This window comes from Salvelinus namaycush, chromosome 4 (assembly GCF_016432855.1).
Source record: "Salvelinus namaycush isolate Seneca chromosome 4, SaNama_1.0, whole genome shotgun sequence".
In the NCBI taxonomy this organism is placed as follows: domain Eukaryota; kingdom Metazoa; phylum Chordata; class Actinopteri; order Salmoniformes; family Salmonidae; genus Salvelinus; species Salvelinus namaycush.
This window is the reverse complement of record NC_052310.1, coordinates 19,191,051-19,213,526: the sequence shown is the minus strand read 5'-3', so window position 1 is coordinate 19,213,526 and position 22,476 is coordinate 19,191,051. Positions and strand designations below refer to the sequence as shown.

The window sequence follows — 22,476 nt, the reverse complement described above, 5'->3', positions numbered from 1 at the left end:
TGATTTACAGGGTTTCTCATCCTTACACTGCTTAGCAAATGTACTTGCTCGCTACACAAGTTCCTTTCGACGTCTGCCCAAGACGAACCTTGTCAAAGTATGCTAAAGAACCAGGTAAAAATGTCATTACATGTGCAGTTCATATAATAATCCATTTGATTAAAATCATTTTTCAAAAAAAGAATTAACAACGCAATCCATACAAAGTGCTTTGTTTCAATCCATTACTATATAATAAAGTGGACAGGGACAGATTGTCATGTATGGCAGCTTGCAATCATCTGGGGCCAATGAAAAGCCAGAGGTGCTTTTCAAAAGTCGCTCCCAAAGAGGAGATGTAGTTCAATCTTTGAGACACCTTGGAGCTTCACTTCAACGATTGTTCTGGGTCCCCAAAGATATTTCACTTGGACTTCTGGGTGGTTCGTGAAGAATTGATGGGGATCTTTCGGGATGGCGGCAACCTCTTTTCAGGAGGTTTTTTCCCGTTGGCAGAGGCTTTCTCCACTCCACCTGTCTCTGCTCCGGAGGACTTGGACTTGGCGGAGGACAGTATAGAGTGCTTGGCTGGGTTGGACGTCTTGGAGGATTCCTTGTCTTTGGCCGAGGGTGTGTTCATCTGGGCCTCTGGGTTCCCCTGCTGGGCCCTCTTGGCTGCTCCATTCCCCGCCACTTCTCCAGTCTCCTCCCCAGCCCCTTCTTCTGAGTTGCCTTTAGCCTCGCCTGTCCCTGCTTTGGCCGTCGTGGTTGGCTTTCCCCCGTCCGTGGACCTGCGTGTCTCTTTCTGCCTCAGGGCACTCTTGAAGAAGTTGAGTCCCTTTTCCTCTGTCTTGCTGTTCCAAAGAGGTCCCCTGGGCGGCGCTGCTGAGGCCGCTGCCGGTGCCACGCTCACACTGGACGATCGCAGGCTGGTCATGGAGGAGCTGCTGCTGGTGCTCCTCCCCCCAGCCCTGCTCTCCGCCCCTCGCCCCGCCCTACCTTCGCCCCGGCCAGTGGCACACACTTCTCCTCCACGGGACACACCACTGGCCCTAGAGGAGGGACCACCGTGGTTCACCCCCCTCTCTGACACTGAGGTGGTCCGCGACGTCTCCCGACTGGCGCTCCTCTCGGCTGCTCTGGTTCTCGCTGATGCGGAGCTCCTCTCCACCGTTCCTCTGGGCGACGTCTTCCTCGGCGGGTGTGCCGAGGAACTCTGGGACCTGGGGGAGCCTCCCTTCCTTTGCTTTGCTGTTTCAGGGTGAAGTGTTTCTGGGGTCTGCAACGGCTCCTTTTTCGTGGGGGTGGCTGTTTTGGCTAAGGAGGTCTTGCTGGTTTTTTTGACTGCACCCTCGCTTTTTTCTTTGGGGTTGGACACTGTGGCCGCCACGCTCTTGGCTTGGGTTCGAGAAGGTGACGATCCGTGGGTCACAGAGGAGGTGTGGGAAGGGGACGGTGAGGGGGTGGTTGGGTGCTTCTTGGGGCTCTTCTCGGACTCAACAGTCTTTGCAGAGTTTCTCCTCGCCCCAGCGCCCTCCTCTCCCCCTGCTCCTCGTTGTTTAGGCTCCTTAGCGATTGCTCCTTGACCCGGGCTGCCTGGCTCCACGACTGTAGCCACGTTACTGTTACCCCCTGCCGGGCTGGAGCTCCTCAGCTCAGCCTGGGGGATGGCCTTGGAGTGCACCTGCTCCAAGAGCCTTTTAGCCCCTGCATTACCCTCCACCACCAGGGGTGTCTTACCTCCAGCCCTTACCTCGGGTTTCGCCGAGCCGCTAAAGCAGGAGGTGGAGACCTTGTCATCAACCGCCTCGCCTATCCTCTCAAGGGTGGGCGAGGAGGAGTGGGACTCCAGGGAGAAGCGCGAGGGAGAGTTGGAGCGCAGATGGAGCTTAGTGGAGAGGGACCAGGAGGGCTTCGAGCCGTTCTCGCTGAGGGCCAGAGGGCTGGCCATGTTGGAGCGCGAGGAGAAGGTCTGTCTCTGGATACTCCTCACCGCCGGGCGGGTAGAGAAGCCTTCTCAACAGAAGGGGACAGAGATGTACAACTAAAGCGTTGGTGTGGAGTGAAATAGACTGAGTGCATGTTCATGACCTCTTTTCTCAGTGGGTTTCAAGCTAGTAAAGTCTGATATTATATCATTATATTACAGAATGATACAGATTGTTCAGCTTTGCAAAAACAACTGAAAGTAGGCTAATGTATATATAAGGCCTGCAGTGTCATCGTAACAATATATTTTGTATCAATTTTAGTTCCAAGTACTATCATCGTGCAAACATATTTGATATAGCAGAAATACAACATCTTGACAAATATGCATGAGAGGCTGTTTCTCACCATCGTCTTCGCTGCGTTCCCCAGTGAACTCGGCCGACTCCGAGAGGGAGGCCAGCGAAGTGCGTCTGGAGGAGCCAGATGAGGCCTGGCTGGGAGGACGACTCCCTATCAACCTGCTGATCCAGTGTTCACACAGAGACGAGCTGGTCGAACCTGGGACGGGTAAACAAAGGACATATACTGTATGTATACAGTTGAAGTCGCAAGTTTACATACACCTTAGCCAAATACATTTAAACTTAGTTTTTCACAATTCCTGAAATTTAATCCTAGTAAAAATTCCCTGTCTTAGGTCAGTTAGAATCACCACTTTATTTTAACAATGTGAAATGTCAGAATAATAGTGGAGAGAATGATTTATTTCAGCTTTTATTTCTTTCATCACATTCCCAGTGGGTCAGAAGTTTACATACACTAAATTAGTATTTGGTAGCATTGCCTTTAAATTGTTAAACTTGGGTCAAACGTTTCGGGTAGCATTCCACAAGCTTCCCACAATAAGTTGGGTGAATTTTGGCCCATTTCTCCTGACAGAGCTGGTGTAACTGAGTCAGGTTTGTAGGCCTCCTTGCTCGCACATGATTTTTCAGTTCTGCCCACAAATGTTCTATAGGATTGAGGTCAGGGCTTTGTGCTAGCCACTCTAACAGCTTGACTTTGTTGTCCTTAAGCCATTTTGCCACAACTTTGGAAGTATGCTTGGAGTCATTGTCCATTTGGAAGACCCATTTGCGACCAAGCTTTAACTTCCTGACTGATGTCTTGAGATGTTGCTTCAATATATCCACATAATTCTCCTGCCTCATGATGCCATCTATTTTGTGAAGTGCACCGTGTCTCCTGCAGCAAAGCACTCCCACAACATGATGCTGCCACCCCCATGCTTCACGGATGGGATGGTGTTCTTCGGCTTGCAAGCGTCCCCCTTTTTCCTCCGAACATAACGATGGTCATTATGGCCAAACAGTTCTACTTTTGTTTCATCAGACCAGAGGACATTTCTCCAAAAAGTACGATCTTTGTCCCCATGTGCAGTTGCAAACCGTAGTCTGGCTTTTTATGGCGGTTTTGGAGCAGTGGCTTCTTCCTTGCTGAGCGGAATTTCAGGTTATGTCGATATAGGACTCGTTTTACTGTGGATATAGATACTTTGTACCGGTTTCCTCCAGCATATTCACAAGGTACCTTTGCTGTTGTTCTGGGATTGATTTGCACTTTTCGCACCAAGGTACGTTCATCTCTAGGAGACAGAACGTGTCTCCTTCCTGAGTGGTATGACGTCTGTGTGGTCCCATGGTGTTTATACTTGTGTACTATTATTCATACAGATGAACGTGGTACCTTCAGGCATTTGGAAATTGCTCCCAAGGATGAATCAAACTTGTGGAGGTCTACACTTTTTTTTCTGAGGTCTTGGCTGATTTCTTTTGATTTTCTCATGATGTCAAGCAAAGAGGCACTGAGTTTGAAGGTAGGCCTTGAAATACATCCACAGGTACACCTCCAATTGACTCAAATAATGTCAATTAGCCTTTCAGAAGCTTCTAAAGCCATGACATCATTTTCGGGAATTTTCCAAGCTGTTTAAAGGCACAGTCAACTTAGTGTATGTAAACTTCTGACCCACTGGAATTGTGACACAGTATATGTCCTTAAGTGAAATAATATGTCTGTAAACAATTGTTGAAAAAATGACTTGTGTCATGCACAAAGTAGATGTCCTAACCGACTTGCCAAAACTATAGTGTGTTAACAAGAAATTTGTGGAGTGTTTGAAAAACAGATTTTAACGACTCCAACCTAAGTGTATGTAAACTTCCGACTTCAACTGAATATATACATCATAAATGTATATATTAGACATACAGTATAAAAACATTTATATGTGCACATATGTATATGTCTATGATTTTAAATCACGTGTCTCAGTCGGGGAGGACATGACATCTACAGGGAGATTGGATGTGAGGCAAAAACCAAATAAGACCCAGGTATTCTACTACATGGCTCCAGACTACAGCCGTTTAGTCGCATTTAGCGTCCCTTTAACTTGGCTGTGGGAGTTACATTTTTTCAGTAGTTTAATACACTTATTAATAAAGCACTATCAATGAACATGATGATTACTCATTTTTCTATTGCGTGACGCCATTCGTTGTTTTTGATGCGACCAAATCAAGGGTTGTTGCAAACATGTGAAAAAGTTAGTGGCACCAGTGCCACCAGGGGGAAAAGTTAGTTCAGGGCTCCAGACTATCTATGACATTGTTGCATCTTGTTGTTTGAAAAACGTTGCATCCCATAGAATTATGGAATGGTGCCCCCGCACATTGACTCTGTACCGGTACCCCCTGTATATAGCCGCGGTATTGTTATTTTACTGCTGCTCTTGAATTATTTGTTACTTTTATTTCTTGTGTAATTTTTTTTATTAGGTGATTTTTTGAATTTATTTTTAAACGGCATTGTTGGTTAGGGCTTGTAAGTAAGCATTTCACTGTAAGGTCTACACTTGTTGTATTCGTGACAAATACAATTTGATTTGATTTGAATTATGAATTAAATCGTTTTTTACATAACAAATGCATATATTCTTACCTGCAACGGAGCTGTTAGCAGACCATGACGGGATGGTGGCCCGTCTTTGATAAAATAGTATGTAGGCGTTCTGCTTGCAGACTTCCTCGTCAGATATGGCTTGGACATCGCTGTCGTCAAAGCAGTACCACATGCCATCGATGGAGTTTTTACAGTGAGCTGCAGAAGAGGACATAATACGGATGGGATAAAGAGTCAATTATCATGTTAACTGGATAATTCCGTGGATTTGAATTATTTGAGTTTCTAAAAAAAAGAGCGGGGAAATGGATGCCAGTCAAACGTTTGGACACACCTACTCATTCAAGGGCTTTTCTTTATTCTTACCATTTTCTACATTGTAGAATAAAAACTATAAAATAACACATATGGAATCATGTAGTAACCAAAAAAGTGTTAAACAAATCAAGATATATTATATATTTGAGATTCTTCTAAGAAGCTGGTTGAGAGAATGCCAAGAGTGTGCAAAGCTGTAATCAATGCAAAGGGTGGCTACTTTGAATAATCTAAAATCTAAAATGTATTTTGATTTGTTTAACACCTTTTTGATTACCACATGATTCCATATGTGTTATTTCATAGTTTTGAGAAAATCCCTTGAATGAGTAGGTGTGTCCAAACTTTTGACTGGTACTGTACATGGAGTAAGTGGCTTTCTCAAGGGCAGACCAGCATTGTAAACCCATTGGGATTTGAGCCAGCAACCCTGTCAATTTATAGCCCTACTGCTGCAGGAACATATTAGAGTGTGTGTCCATACGTGTGTTGTTCGCTAACCTGTGTAATGACCTCCCGCCATTGTCCCGTGGTGGTTACACACAGCGTACAGGTCATACAGGTAGTCCTCGGGGTCGCGGCCCATCCCGTAAGGTCGTCTCCATGGTGACCAGTGCGAGGGCAGACTCCAGCTGCTCTGGCTCCGCTTGACCATATGGGGCGCCATGTCCATCCCGATCAGAGGAAACTTCACCATGTTCTGCATCTTCATCCTCCGGTCTCCGTCCTAAGAAGACACCATACACACACGCACAACAGCAACAAATTTGATGATGTTGGTTGAGGGTGGAATGCTTACTATGCTAATGCAGATTGGTTGAGTGTACAATGCTGACTGAGCTTGTAAGAATGAACATAATATTAGTGTTGACATACACTAGTAATACGATCGATACACGTGTACTTGGAATTAAATACTGTTTTGAGTTTATTCCTGGGGTAATATAATGCTAACTGAGCTTATACACTTTGATTATGTAGTTGTATGAATGATGTTGATGTATAGTGTAGTGGTCTGTAGTGTACTGTACTTGTCTGAAGCGTTTGAGGTGCAGTATGAGGATGTCAGGCAGGGTCCAGAGGCTCAACTTGATGCTGCCCTGCTGTAGCTGCTTGCAGTGTGGGCAGCGCCAGGCATCATCTGGAGCAAGCTGAAACACACAGAGCAGAGCTCTCAAACACACAAACACACACACACACACACACAGGCACGGGTACACACGTACCTGTTCCTCTTTGGTGTAGAGCTGAAAGCACTGGGCGAGGGAGCACATCTGAGGCTGCAGATGTCCGTCTTTCTGTTGACGTACACTCTCAGCATCTGGGATGTACTCGTCCTCGGTGCGTTTGAACAGACTGCAGCCAGACACAACAAAATGCACAGTTCACACCGAGGTCGCACAACAAGCTTCAAAGGAAACCATGAAAGTTCTATTCGAAATGTGTTGACAAACAGAAACTAGGGAAACGTCTCACCTCAGTCACAACAATTGCTTTGAATTCACATTCACATTCTCTTCAAAGAGCAAAACTATTTGTCTCACCGTATGAGTGACTGCCAGTCAATGCTAAATGTGTGCACTGGATCATGATGAGAGGTGAGTGTCTTTCCCTCTCAGCATTGTTTTTTTTGTGTGTCTCATTACACTTACTAGTCTTTTGTCTCTTTGTCCCATTCCACCACAATCTTGACATGTGGGGGACCTCCTGGCCCACAAGATTTGTACGCTCTGCAGACAAACGTTGGATAAATAGGAAATCAACGCAACGTTATCTTTGAGACCTATGACAGCTCAATGTGGAAAACAGGGTACGCTACATATCGAACAACAACCCAGACGGTTTAACACGTGTGAAAAACCACGGAAGGGTTAAACAAAAGGCTAAACACGCTGAAAGGTTGAACACTTGCTAAACTAACTCTTGCTACCTGTCCTCTATCAGTGAGAGACAAGCGCCCTCTGGTGGCGCTGGGTGACATTACCTCTCCACAGAGGGGTGGCACAGTGGTTGCTCCTCTTGAGGTAAGAGATACGTGATTCCAACCACCCCCACTACACGCAAACTGAAGGGCCCAACCTGAGGGACGGCAAATACGTTTAGTTACACTGTGTACATATGTGTGTGTGCCTGTGTTGAATGAGTGTCTGTGTGGATAACCTGCACCTACCTGGACAAAGACCCCAGGACGCAAAAGGTGACGCATCTTCTCCAGGATCTCCTTCTGCAGAATGTCCCAGGTGACAGTCCGCTCCAGATACAGCACAAACGGATGACCAAACCTAGAATCGTCATAGACAAGGTGAAGAACAAGATTTTCCACATCCATCATAACTATATCAAATTAGTTTTCATCGCCACTGTATGAACATGTCCCTTGAGATCATATTTTCCTGGTGCTACTTTGCTTCACCACATTAAACTGGAATGTTTCATGTTGAAATCTTGAGGAGTTGCTTTGTGTACCTGCGTCCCTGCTGTCCAGCACAGGCTCTGTTACACACCAGCAGAATGATCTTGTCAGCCCCGCTGATCTTATTGGGGCTCGGAGGGGGAGTCACTGACTCTTCCATTTTTGTTGACACCTGTAGCCTGTTGTTGTCTGTCCCATACTTCAAGTTGTTCTGATTCAGATTAGCATGGGGACTTCCTGCAACACATTGCAGTATATACTGTAAATGTATTCACAGCACTATATGAACAAACTTTTGAGTTCTAAATCAAAACTACCCAAGCTGCGGTTGCGGTTACATTATCGTAAGGTTTAATGAAACAAAGATTAAAGCCTGCTACAGGTCAGTGAGATGCAAGTTTGTTGAATAAGGCTGTTAACCTGCGCAATATGTTGGATTCTGGCATAGGGACGCATATCTGTATACCCAGTTCTTATTGGGCTATCAATTTTCTGGGTCCAAAAGATACTGTACACCCATATGCAGAGAGGGTGAAAATAGGTAATCACATCCAGATGAAACATGATTTCCTATTAAATCCAATTGCTAAATCCATTTGTAATCTAATCTAGACTCATACCGCCCTAATACGGCCCAGAGCTAAACTGATTTACGGGGGAATCATAACATGAAGTCAAACCTCGCTGAGACCGGATCTGCTCTGGTCTAAACAACTCAGGTGTTTCAAAGGCAAATACGGAGTCGCTCTCTTGAATGATCTCAAGGTCGTCATCATCGTCACAGAAGGAGCGGTGAAAGCCATCGGAGTACATTTCGGTAAGGACAATCTGCACACACACACACGGATCATTAACAGAGATAGGGTTAATCTCATTCAATTAAGTTCTATTTAAGATTTAAGCCTCCAGTAACATTTTGGCCTCCATCGAGGAAGGTCTCACAAAGGTTTAAACCTTTACACTTGTGGGAACTGGCCTATATGGATAGGGCTAAATTGAAATGTTTCTTACAGAAGAAATATGAAAAGCATGTGCATAACCATGGTAGCAATTGAAAGGGAACATTTTAGGTGATTATGGGACAATTATTAGACCAAAGGTGAGGACACAACAGTTCACCAGACACAAGACGAAATCCAAACATTACACTGTTGATTTTATGTGCATTTTACATTTACTGTACTTTTCGCCGCATTTGCTCATTATGAAATCTGAAAATATTCTGGATATATTCAGTAACATGCTACAAATTTTGGGTAGGTGGAACATAAGAAAAAAAACTAAAAGGGTGTGAGTGAGAGGACTAACTGGTGTCTCCAGTTACTACATTGAACTAAAATAGAAACACAACATGCAACAATTTCAAAGATTTTACTGAGTTGCAGTTCATATAAGGAAATCAGTCAATTGAAATGAATTCATTAGGCACTACTCTATGGATTTCACACGACTGGGAATACAGATATGCATGCATCTGTTGGTCACAGATACCTTAAAAAAAGGTAGGGGTCTGGATCAGAAAACCAGTCTGTATCTGGTGTGACCACCATTTGCCTCATGCAGCGAGACATCTCCTTCGCATAGTTGATCAGGCTGTTGATTGTGGCCTGTGGAATGTTGTCCCACTCCTCTTCAATGGCTGTACGAAGTTGTTGGATATTGGCAGGAACTGGAACATGCTGTTGTACACGTCGATCCAGAGCATTCTAAACATGCTCAATGGGTGACATGTCTGGTGAATATGCAGGCCATAAAAGAACTGGGACATTTTCAGCTTCCAGGAATTATGTACAGATCCTTGCGACGTGGGGCCGTGCATTATCATGCGGAAACATGAGGTGATGGTGGCGGATGAATGGCAAGACAATGAGCCTCAGGATCTCGTCACTGTATCTCTGTGCATTCAATTTGCCATCGATAAAATGCAATTATGTTCATTGTTGAAACCGGGATTCATCCATGAAGATCACACTTCTCCAGCATGCCAGTGGCCATCGAAGGTGAGCATTTGCCCACTGACGTTGATTACGACACTGAACTAACTGCATTCAGGTCAAGACCCTGGTGAGAACGACAAGCACCCAGATGAGCTTCCCTGAGACGGTTTCTGACAGTTTGTGCAGAAATTATTTGGTTGTGCAAACCCCCAGTTTCATCAGCTGTCCGGGTCTCTGGTCTCAGACGATCCCGCAGGTGAAGAAGCCAGATTAGGAGGTCCTGGGCTGGCGTGGTTACACGTGCTCTGCGGTTGTGAGGCCGCTTTGACGTATTGCCAAATTCTCTAAAATGACGTTGGAGGTTGCTTATGGTAGAGAAATGAACATTACATTCTCTGGCAACAGCTCTGGTGGATATTCCTGCAGTCAGCATGCCAATTCCACACTCCCTCAAAACTTGAGATATCTGTGGCATTGTGCTGTGTGACAAAACTGCACATTTTAGAGTGGCCTTTTATTGTCCCCAGCACAAGCCGTTTGATCAGATTCTTGATATGCCACACCTGTCAGGTGGATGGATTATCCTGGATAAGGAGAAATGCTCGCTAACAGGGATGTAAACTAATTTGTGAGCAACATTTGAGAGAAATAAGCTTTTTGTTCATACGGCACATTTCTGGGATCTTTTATTTCAGCTCAAGAAACATGGGACCAACACTTTACATGTTGCGTTTATATTTTTGTTCAGTATATAAGGTGCTGTTTTGAGCTATCCTAGCTGTGCCGTTGAGGAACTAGAGCAAGCCCACTTGTAGCCGTTTTGTTTGGAACACAACCCTGCAATCACACAATTAACGATCCATTATAAATCGCAATCTGGGTCAGGTGGGCATCATTTGAAAGCGTGTTCTATTGCGAACATGACTAGCTAGGTTTTAAACAACGACATTAAAGTGTTCATTTTTCACAATGCAATTCGGGGAAACAGATCATCATTTTGGTGAGCTTAGAAAGGAATCGAGTGCATTCAGAAGCGTGTGCCGCGCACATTTTCTTCACAATAGACAAACAGACTCATTCTGTTCAGAACAACCCAAGGTATGACGCCATTTCATCTTGTAACTGCACATCAAACATAGTGATCATAAACGCTGACACTGTATATTGTGTATTTTATTCCTCTTGTGTTCATTTTATTATTATTTATTTTTTTAAATAACTGCATTGTTGGGAAGGGCTCGTAAGCAAGCATTTCATGGTTATGTCTACACCCGTTGTATTCGGAGCATGTGACAAATAAAATTGTATTTGATCCGATTTTGACATGACTCTTATGATTTGAAAATGCGAAGTGCACATTTAGACTCGCAGGTATTTGGCATGCTTGTATGACATCAAAGCGGTATTTATTATAATCCTCAAGGTCTCATCTTTCAAAAAACATAGAGTCCTTTTCATTTACAGCATTTCCCTCACTTTTCCCAGACAACAAAACATTTACAAAAGTTGCCCAATTAGCAGGAGGGATGGGGGCAACTTTTTGACGCGCGAGGTGCTCGAGTTCAGAACGTCTGTCAGTCAAAACCCATGCAGCTCTGTGAAGCGCAGAGCCAGAGCTCTGACGTCATGTGTAGCATGTTACTGCGTTTATCAGTGCCCAAATCTGCCATTTTTCAACTCGTATATGGGCACGAGTGTAAAGGGCTACAAAATCTCAAAAGGGGGTCAATTTCATACTGAAGAGCCAACATAGGTACGCTAGGCATGAGGTGTGTGGTTTATTCATATGAAATTCATATAAGATTCATAAGATTGATTAACACACATGAATTATTACACAGTAACTCAGGATTTATACAGAGTAGTGGACCATATAAAATAGGATGAGCAAACAATATCACATGATCTGAGCCTCCAATCATGACTCTAGGAGACACATCAAACACAAACAGTGGATTGTTGAAGGCTGAGACAATAGATTTCTCTGTAACGAAGATGCTCACAAGGGCCTCGAGTCCCCACCATTGGCTGAACCTAAAAAACAAACACCTACTTTGATCATGAATGACCATGACTACCACTTAAATACCTACTCAACGCCTCAAGTTTTGAATTGACTAGTGTTGACATTTTATGTTTCAGTTTGAATAGTGCTGAAGATGGCTTTTTAGTAGGGTGGGCATTTTCAATCATTGCTGACCGTTTCACTCGTCTCTTATCCGTTCATCTGTATACATGTTTACACTTTGAGGCTCGATTTCAAAGGTATTGGACTTGGTACCTGTTCAGAGGGTATTTTGGTCTCCTGGGCCACAGCGTTTCTCAGTCTGGACACAGTGCTGGAGAGAGGCACAGCCACACCCACTCTCATACAGTGGGAACACTTTCCCTGGTACACCACCGTCACATACAGGGGCCTGGGAGGGAAACACAGGACAATTGAGTTATCTTACCCACGCTTCAAGGAACACCATCATCTGATCATGCTTCTAGACACTCAGTTGTAAGTTGAGATCAAATACAGCAGAACAAGACCCGGTCTTTCTGTAATTTGTAGTGGGGTATACTGTTTGTGTGTCAGATATTGCCTTATTAAGATATTAGATATCGTCTTACCGAGTGTGCGGTACCGGGATGGGCAGTGAGATGCAGAGGAAAGGGTCAAAGGTGTTGCTCTGTTTCTGGCAGTGAGGGCAAGTCAGGGAGGACCTATTTGTGTGGAGACAAAAAAAAAAAATGTTCACTTCAAACCGCTGTAACGACACTGCCTGTGTCAATGTGAAAGCTACAATCACAACGAGCCAAACGTTAGTCGTCAAATTAGCATTAGAAAACTGGCTAGCTCACTTGTGTTAGGATCTACTCTATCTACAGTACGTGTCGATCTATCCCAACTATATTCTGTAAGAGTGCGGTGGGGTGTCAATCAGGGGATTACTTTGAGGTGTGACTCACCTGTATTGAGCCTGAAATAGCTCTTGTACGAAAGAGCCAGCTGCTGGTAATGAGGATCCTTCAGGGACATTTTCTTCCTCCAACGGAGGCTACAGAGACAGCGAGCAGACAGATGACAGTCAGGAGAGACGACATATAGTAACACAGCAGTTAGTCAGGAGATAGATACTTAACAGCCCACATTAACGCCCGAAATAGAGTAACGAGATAAAAAAAGAATAAAACAAAGTAAACACAATCAGGTAATTGACAGTTAAGGGAGATACAACAATGGAAATGCAGTAAAGGGGATACAGCCTAGACGATACAGTTGGAGGAAATACAATGCTGTCTGTTCAGTACAGAAAGGTACCAATCCACAGTCTAGAAGCTTCAGAACCAGCACAGTTGGCAGCGATGCTACCAGACATGGCTCTAGGCTATATCTAATATCATTCAACGGTCTGAGATACAATCCCCAACTTGTAACTGATGTAATGAACGTAAGCATGCCCAAGTAAAGTTGGTTACCTTCCTGGGGGGTCTGCTGCTGGGCAGGACGATGTTGTTGAGGTCCTCGTGAACTCTGTCCAAGAGCCACAGCAGGAACTCCTGGGCATCGTGCTGGGCGTTGCCCCGGAACTGCAGGGCACTCTTCGACACAACGTTCTGGGAAAAAAACAAATTCAAAGATGAATAGTAAAAGGAAGGTCACAAGTTAATGTGAGGCATTAAACATATCATTTTTGTTTTTGTTTTTATTGGTCCGTCTTCAAATTGAGACATGGCTGTAGAGCAGTAGTCGAAGCAAACCGAAACGTTGGTTGGACAAGGCCTTAACGTAACAACATGCTCCTTTCTCTATGTTGGACAGTACATGCCTTTCTACTGTAACATCGTGACGAGAAACCCTGAAGAAATAACACTTTAATACCGCTTTAATAGCCCGGTGAGTGACCGATTCAGTTATTTGTGGACACCTCCGTGCGTGGCGACAGAGCCATCCTTCCAGGCCAGGTGTAGTCACCTCTGGTCACTGGCTATCAAATGTCACACAAGGGCAACGATGCAATCAGAACGCCGAGCGCTGTTCCTCCCAGTAAACCCCATAGGGAAACCCTTCTCCTTTTGAAACCATTAGCACTGCAGCCCCAGCACTTTATGCAAAGCACGACGCAATGAAAGACCAAGCACTCAACCCGAAGCCTCTGTGTGCATACTAAAGGAGAAATGTAGAGTAGGTGTAGGATGTTTACTGTACGTATACTGTAGCATTGTACGCCACAGTAAAATATCTAACCAGAAAAACGACATGGTAAAATGGAGGTTGAGTGTTGTTGAGTCCTGGAAAGGCATCTGCATAATCTGCCTATGGGACTTGCAGTATAATACAGCCAGGTGAACTACCGATGATATGTATTTAAACAATTACATTTGTAGAATGGCCTAATTAGTCAATGACAGTGGAGATAGACAATTTATCACTCGATCCAGCAGTCGATGTACAGGAAAATGGATAGGGCTATCCCCGTGTGTATCTGTCGTTCATGTCTCGTTAATGTCTTCGTTAATGAGTTGTAAGGGCTCTCAAGTTTTGTTCTCAATGATGTGGCCTCAGACAGCAGCTGTTCTGTCTGCTCAGCCTCGTATTCAATTCAACATGGTCGTGATTTGAAAAAGGTCTATACCTTCTACTGTCAATGGGGGAAACTCAAGTACGCTCCAATACAATACGGCTATTTGGTTACCAAGAAACTTGATGACACAAACTGAGAAAATCATGAAGAAATTAGGTGTACGAGGAGCTCGGTATACGGTACTTTTAAGCACCTTACTCAACAACCCAGCTCAGAGATATTGTGACAATGCCGGCCATCGCCTTGTCCACTTAATGGCTTAAAAAGTACACGGATTATAAAACTGTGTAAAATACTTAATTTATTGTGCAAAATAAGCCAGACGAAACGACAAAACAGCTTGGCAGTTCAAAGGTGCTAAAACCAACCTCTCACCTTTCCGACATGGCTCTATCGAACATTCTGAACACAACTGTTTTCTACTGTGGCTTACGCAATGAACTAACCAGGTAGACCTGTGAAGTGACCTGCCATGAAAAACTGAGCCAATGCCAATTAAAGCACAATTAACCAAACATTTAACTGATGAAGGTTGGGACTGATAGTAAGTGCTGAGTTATGGAGATCAAATGTAGCTGAATCAATCAATACAAAACATATAAACACACGTTCTCTTTATAAATAACTTGCATGTTTTAAAAGAGTCCAATGTATCTAGTGAAGGAGCCTCAATGGCTGCGTCTACAAATGCAGCCATTCAGATCAGATCTTTTCACATCAGATCTTTTTCAGAGCTGATCTGATTTGTCAAAAGACAAATTAGTGGAAAATATATCAGAATTGGGCTGCCTGTGTAAACACAGCCAACTTCATAAATATGACCGTGGCTCTACACTCCAGAGTGAATAATCTATATAGAATAAGACAGTTTGTTCTCTGGCTGACAACCAAGGGAGAAAAAGGGACCGAAATAGAAACATTGTCAGGAATAAGCAGTGTGCTGCTGGATGGACCTGTTCAATTCAATTCCCCTCCAATATTTACTTTGAACCGGTAAAGCAGGACATGTAGTTATAAGACCCGAAATAGACAAAAAGAAAATCCCTGGTGCAAAGAAATGGAGGTTCACAGAGAAATCTTTAGTGAGTGACATTGAAAGGAATTCTGGTGCTGGTGATGGGAGGGTAACCTGAGCTTTCTAAGGGGAAACAACAGTAGACAGCTGACCAGGCTAATCTGCTGGGACACAAGATGCTAGAGTCAGATGCTGCTACACATTTCAATGTCCATCGAAAACTCTACAGGAACACAACATCTCTGCTCTTCAGAAAGTCTGAAATCTGTCGAACCCCGACTTGATTTCACCGGGTGTGTTACCTTGGCGTGCTACTTTGTTCCTAATTTGCTGTTCTCACTGACCCTGGTTCCTCTCTAGGTTTCTTCCTAGATTCCTGCCTTCTAGGGAGTTTTTCCTAGCTACTGTGCTTCTGCATCTGCATTGCTTGCACTTTGGAATTGTAGGCTGGGTATCTGGTAAAGCACTTTGTGACAACTGCTGATGTGAAAAGGGCTTTATAAAAGAAATGTGATTGGTTGAGTGGCAAAAGCGTTTATGCCATTCTCAACTAAACCCTGTAAATCTGTCGGATTAGGGAGATCCAACGGATAGGTGAGATTCACTGCTCCTGAATCCATCCATTCATCACGTCTGCCACTGCTAGTCTACTTGGAGGTTGTTGCTAATTGATTTGATTAATCAAGAGAACGGTACAGTAGGCTCTAATTGAAATTGGCACGTTAGTACATGAGCGATCGATAGTTAAATGTAAGCCTATATCAAAATAATGAATCTGTTCGCAGATATCTATATAGCAACTAAATTCATGAAAAGCCAATCATTAAAAAAAAGTGTACGCTTTGGTTCCCGGTGATATAATATAAACGTGCTGTATGTCAATTTTAACTGTAGCCTACTGTACCATTCATCACCAGGAAACAAAGTGTACACTTTTTTATTATCATTCATGGACTTATATAGATATCTGCGAACATATTCATAATTTTGATATAGGCTTACATGTAGGGGCGGAAGGGTGGCCTAGTGGTTAGAGCGTTGGACTAGTAACTGAAAGGTTTCAAGATCGAATCCCTGAGCTGACAAGGTAAAAATCTGTCGTTCTGCCCCTGAACAAGGCAGTTAACCCACTGTTCCTAGGCTGTCATTGAAAATAAGAATTTGTTCTTAACTGACTTGCCTAGTTAAATAAATAAAACATGTAACTATTGACCATTAATGTTTTGGGTGGTTCTTCCTCTTTCATTCATCTTGTTTGTTAGGCCATGTGGCTCTGACGGACATGTACAGTGCCTTCAGAAAGTATTCATACCCCTTGACTTATTCCACATTTTGTTCTGTTACTGTCACGCCCTGACCATAGAGATCTTTTTATTCTCTATGTTTGGTTGGTCAGGGTGTGACTCGGGTGGGAAACTCTATGTTCTTTGTTTCTATGTTTTGGCCGGGTATGGTTCTCAATCAGGGACAGCTGTCTATCGTTGTCTCTGATTGGGAATCATACTTAGGCAGCCTTTTTTCCTTTTGGATTGGTGGGTAGTTGTCTTTGTTAGTGGCATTATAGCCGAAGTAAACTTCACGGTTGTTTCCTTGTTCTTTGTTTTGTTGGCGACATTTATCAATAAAAGAAATGTACGCTCACCATGCTGAACCTTGGTCCGGTCATTTCCCTGACGACGATCGTGACAGTTACAGCCTGAATTCATATATTTTGTTCCACTCACACATCTACACACAATACCCCATAATGACAAAGTGAACACATGCTGAGAAATTTTAGCAAATGTGTTGAAAATGAAATACAGAAATATCTAATTTACATAATTATTAACACCTCTTTGCTGTGAGTAAATACTTTGTAGAAGCACCTTTGAGTCATCTTGGGTATGCCTGTATCAGCTTTGAGTCGTCTTGGGTATGCCTGTATCAGCTTTGCACATCTGGATTTGGGGATGTTCTCCCATTCTTCCTTGCAGATTTTCTCAAGCTCTATTATAAGTCTTTCCACAGACTTTCAATGGGATTAGAGTCTGCGTTTTGACTGGGCCATTCAAAGACTTTCACATTCTTGTTCTGAAGCCATTCCAGCATTGCTTTGGCTTTATGCTTGGAGTCATTGTCCTGTTGGAACGTAAATCTTCTCCCCAGTCTGAGGTCATTTGCACTCCGAAGCAGGTTCTCATCAAGGATTTGCCTGTATTTGGCTTCATTCATTGTTCCTTCTATCCTTACCAGTCTCCCAGTCCCTGCCGCTGTAAAGCATCCCCATAGCATGATGCTATAACCACCATGTGTCATGGCAGGTAGGGATGGTAGAGAGAATAAAGTAGATGTCACACGTCAAAATGTTGATTTATGACCCTATGTCCTGCTGACGTGTGCATGCCCATATTTGGGCTTCCGGTCTGGACATCCTGGTGGGGAAGTGACCATGTGTTTGTGCATCCTGTTCCTGTTCTCACGGCTTAGAGTGCGAAAATAGTTTTATGATGTCTTTGAAGTTGTCATGATGCTTGATGTCTAGGTACCTGGTTGAACGGGGTGGGGGGATGAACATTTCAAAGAGTAAGGCCCCCCCCTATTTTATTGCCCTCAGGGTTGTTGTCTATGAAACACGAATGTCCTGGGGTATTGGGCTTTGCAGACGCCTTATAAAGCCCCAGAACAATACATGCGTAAGACTGTACATGATTTTAAAAATCACCATGGATGCCTCCTTCAGTTCATGTAGGAAGGCCTCGGTTACCCCGTAAACTCTAGGGATAGACGGCACAAGACCCATAGACTCCAGGGCTCTGACCAGCGCTGGTATAAACCTGCAGGACCACAGTCGTGAGAACAGGAACAGGATGCACAAACACATGGTCACTTCCCCACCAGGATGTCCAGACCGGAAGCCCAAATATGGGCATGCACACGTCAGCAGGACATAGGGTCATAAATCAAAATGTTGACGTGTGACATCTACTTTATTCTCTCTGATGGTGTTAGATGGGTGATGAGCTGTGTCTGGTTTTCTCCAGACATAGCACTTTGCATTCAAGCCAAAGAGTTCCATTTTTGTCTCATCAGACCAGATATTCTTTTCCCTTATGATCTCAGAGTCGTTCACGTGTCATTTTGCAAACTCCAGGCGTGCACCTTTTTCTCAGGAGTTGCTTCCGTCTGGCCACTCTCCCATAAAGCCCAGATTGGTGAAGTTCTGTAGAGACTGTCGTCCTTCTAGCAAGTTCTCCCATCTCAGCCAAGGAACTCTGCAGTTCTGTCAGAGCGGTCATTGGGTTCTTGGTCACCTCGCTGACCAAGATCCTTCTTGCCCGGTTGCTCAGTTTTGTCGGACGGCCAGCTCTAGGCAGAGTCTGGGTAGTTCCATATTTTTCCATTTACCAATGATGGAGATCACTGTGCATTTGAAAACTTTCAACACTCCAGAAATGGTTTTATACCCTATATGCCTCATAACAATTCTATCTCTGAGCTCTATGGACAGTTCCTTGGACTTCATGGTATAGTTTCTGCTCTGACATGCACTGTTAACTGTGTGACCTTACAGTGCATTCGGAAAGTGTTCCCTTGACTTTTCCCACATTTTGTTACATTACAGCCTTATTCTAAAATGGATTAAATAAAAAACAGATCCTCATCAATCTACACACAACACCCTATAATGACTAAGCGAAAACATGTTTTTAGAAATGTTTGCAAATGTATTAAAAATAAAAAGCAGATACCTTATTTACATAAGTATTCACACCCTTTGCTATGACACTCGAAATTGAAATTCCTGTTTCCATTGATCATCCTGGAGATTGGAGTCCACCCGTGGTAAATTCAGTTGACAGTGCATGTCAGAGAAAAACCAAGACATGAGGTCGAAAGAATTGTCCGTAGAGCTCCGAGACAGGATTGTGTCGAGGCACAGATCTGGGGAAGGGTACCAAAAAATGTTCTGCACATTGAAGGTCCCCAGGAACACAGTGGCCTCTATCATTCTTAAATGGAAGAACTTTGGAACCACCATGACTCTTTCTAGAGCTGGCCGCCCGGCAAAACTGATGGTCAATCTGACAGAGCTCCAGAGTTCCTCTGTGGAGATGGGAGAAACTTCCAGTAGGACAACCATCTCTGCAGCACTCCACCAATCAGGTCTTTATGGTAGAGTGGCCAGACAGAAGCCACTCCTCAGTAAAAGACACATGACAGTCCACTTGGAGTTTGCCAAAAGGCACCTGAAGGACTCTTAGACCATTAGAAACAAGATTTTCTAGTCTGATGAAACCAAGTTTTAACTCTTTGGCCTGAATGCCAAGCGTCACACCTGGAGGAAACCTGGCACCATCCCTACAGTGAAGCATGGTGGTGGCAGAGTCATGCTGTGGGGATGTTTCTCAGCGGCAGGGACTAGGAGGCTAGTCAGGATCGAGGGAAAGATTAACCGAGCAAAGTACAGAGAGATCCTTGATGAAAACCTGCTCCAGGGTGTTCAGGACCTCAGACTGGGGGCGAAGGTTCACTTTCTAACAGAACAACGACCCTAAGCACACAGCCAAAACAATGCAGGAGTGGCTTTGGGATAGGTCTCTGAATGTCCTTGAGTGTCCCAGCCAGAGCCCGGACTTGGAACCTAATCAAACATCTCTAGAAAGACCTGAAAACAGCCGTGCAGCGAAGCCCCCCATCCAATCTGGTAGAGCTTGAGAGGATCTACAGAGAAGGATGGGAGAAACTCCCCAAACACAGGTGTGCCAAGCTTGTAGCGTCATACCCAAGATGATTTGAGACTGTAATCGCTGCCAAAGGTGCTTCAACAAAGTACTGAGTAAAGGGTCTGAATACTTATGTAAATGTGATATTTCAGTATATACAGTACCAGTCAAAAGTTTGGACACACCTACTCATTCAGGGGTTTTTCTTTATTTTTACTATTTTCTACATTGTAGAATAATAGTGAAGACATCAAAACTATGAAATAACACATATGGAATCGTATAGTAACCAAAAAAGTGTTAAACAAATCAAAATATATTTTAGATTCTTCAAAGTAGCCACCATTTGCCTTGACAGCTTTGCACACTCTTTGCATTCTCTTTGCATCGCAAAGGGGTGTAAATAGTTATGTAAATGTCATATTTCTGTATTTCATTTTCAATAAATGTTTTTAAAAATTCAAAAAACATATTTTGACTGTCATTATAGGGTACTGTGTGTAGATGGGTGAGACATTAGGCTGTAACACAACAAAATGTCGAATAAGTCAAGAGGCGCGAAGGCACTGTATCTTCTTGACTCCTGTCATACTGTATGCAACGGCTCAGGACTGCCCTGAGTGTGCTCTCAACATTCAGATATCCGTCGGAAGTAAATCGTGTGTATATCTCCTGAACTGCAAAGCACCCGAGGCCTATGCACTAATACAGGATTGGCCAACCATTCTACAAGTCTGGTTGACACCGGCTCTGCAAGTATTCCTCACTGGGTAGTCACGTGGGTCACAGGCTACCATTCTGCTGGACTGAGTGTGCAGCTTTTTGTATCCAGCCCTTCTCAAACACACCTAGCCTACCTGCTCTAACACACACATACTCATCAACTGCGCATTATATGTTTCTGCTAATGACAGTCACTTTGAATGAATCAATAGTAGGCCTACAGTAGTTTGGCTTGATACGTTCAATCCCCACAGGCACCCAGAAGATTGGGTTTACTGTACATGAAACTGGCGCGAGTTTCTGCAACAAAGTAACACCATGACAGAACGAACCAATGAAACAATCAGTTGCATTTGTGCGGTTACATTGTAACGGTTGGCAGGTGCATGTTAGTCACGTACTGCATTGTAACAACCCATGCCAACAATTTGAATGACTTTCAAGTGTGCGCCCCTCGCAGTTTATAATCCATAGGATTAATCCCATTTCCATCAAACAATAGACAACGATCAAAAACAAGGCACACGATTCAGTTGCCAGGGCGTTCATCCACATACCTTGAATTCGCGACTGTGTTGTGGGGTGTACTCAAACGTCCACAGAGCGCGGACGAGACCAGAAAGTTGCTCGGTGACTTCACCTGACTCCTGCTGCTGGTGTCCCTTCCTTTGGATACAGACACCGTTTGTTGACTTCTGTTTATTCGATTCAGTCGATTTGTCATTAGTACCGTGACTGTTGTCCTCTCCACGGTATTGTTCCAATGCTAGATACTCAGCAAATAGCTCCGTGTTGCTCAGACATTGCAAGATAGCGTTCATGAAACAGGTGTTGCCATGGTTCTTGAGTCCGGCAACTCCGGGGACCTTGTCCCCAAACAGGAACCCGCCACAGTCACTGTCGTCGGAGGGGACAGAGCCGCCAGTGGTGGCCGGGATGGAACTTGCATCGTCTTTGTCGTCATCTTGATGCTCCTCGTTGCCGAAATGGGACAAAGTCGACAGAGTCCTGAGAACTCTGTTCATAAAGCTCCCCACGGAGCGCACCGAGCCCCTTCGGAAGAGCTTCTTGCTGAATGATTTCTTCTCTTTAGTGGCAGCTTTCGACATGGTCACAGTCGGGCTGGGGTTTCTCAATATGTAAATGTTACTAGAGGGAGAGAGAGCACCTCTGGACAATAATTGGATCAGTCTGTCATTCCCAATGACAAAAGCCAACCACAGTGATAATAATTATTGATGTTATTTATGTTCCTCACTGATGATGACAGTAGTAGGCTATAAAACACTATTTCGGAGGAAAGGTGGAGCATTTGAGGGTCTTATCACCAGCAGCCTATAGCCTGAACAAAAGACCCATGACATGTCTCGTATCTCAATTAAAACACTGCGTCGGGTTGCATAAATATTCTCCATGGGGAGATGCTATCATGCCACTCTAAATTAGGTAGCCTAGAGGGTCTCCACGCACGAGCAAATGTTAATATTCTCGTAGTCTATCAATTTAGGGTCATGCCATGCAGGTGTAACATTTAGGATGCCCAACATGATCCGCGTTCATTAGAAAATCAGCGACTCACAATACTCGAACATCAACAGCAATAAATCAACCCATAAATTGGGACCACAGTGTACCGAGCGGGGCTCATGTTTTATTAAATAAACCGCAGCTCCACCTATATAATCCTATTCCAGAATCTTTAAGAAAAAAAATATTCCACGATATTGCCCAAAACGATTGTATTGCTGATGTTTATAGACTCGTGGATGTCTTCACTAAATCGCCCATACCGTGGCAGCGCTTGCAGAAGCGCTCTTAAACTGAAAAGCCCCCAGAAAGAAGCCCGGAGGGAAGCATAGTCCACCGCTCCCTCCATTCGGTATAATACTATCCATCGTATAAGCGCCGTAAAATGAAC

The 22,476-nt window shown here is 44.1% G+C and overlaps 1 pseudogene; it reads right to left on the bottom strand.

The window, feature by feature from the left end:
• Nucleotides 1-403: 403 nt before the first annotated feature.
• On the bottom strand, nt 404-21,667 carry LOC120045764 (annotated as a pseudogene).
• Between the last annotated feature and the right edge of the window lie 809 nt (nt 21,668-22,476).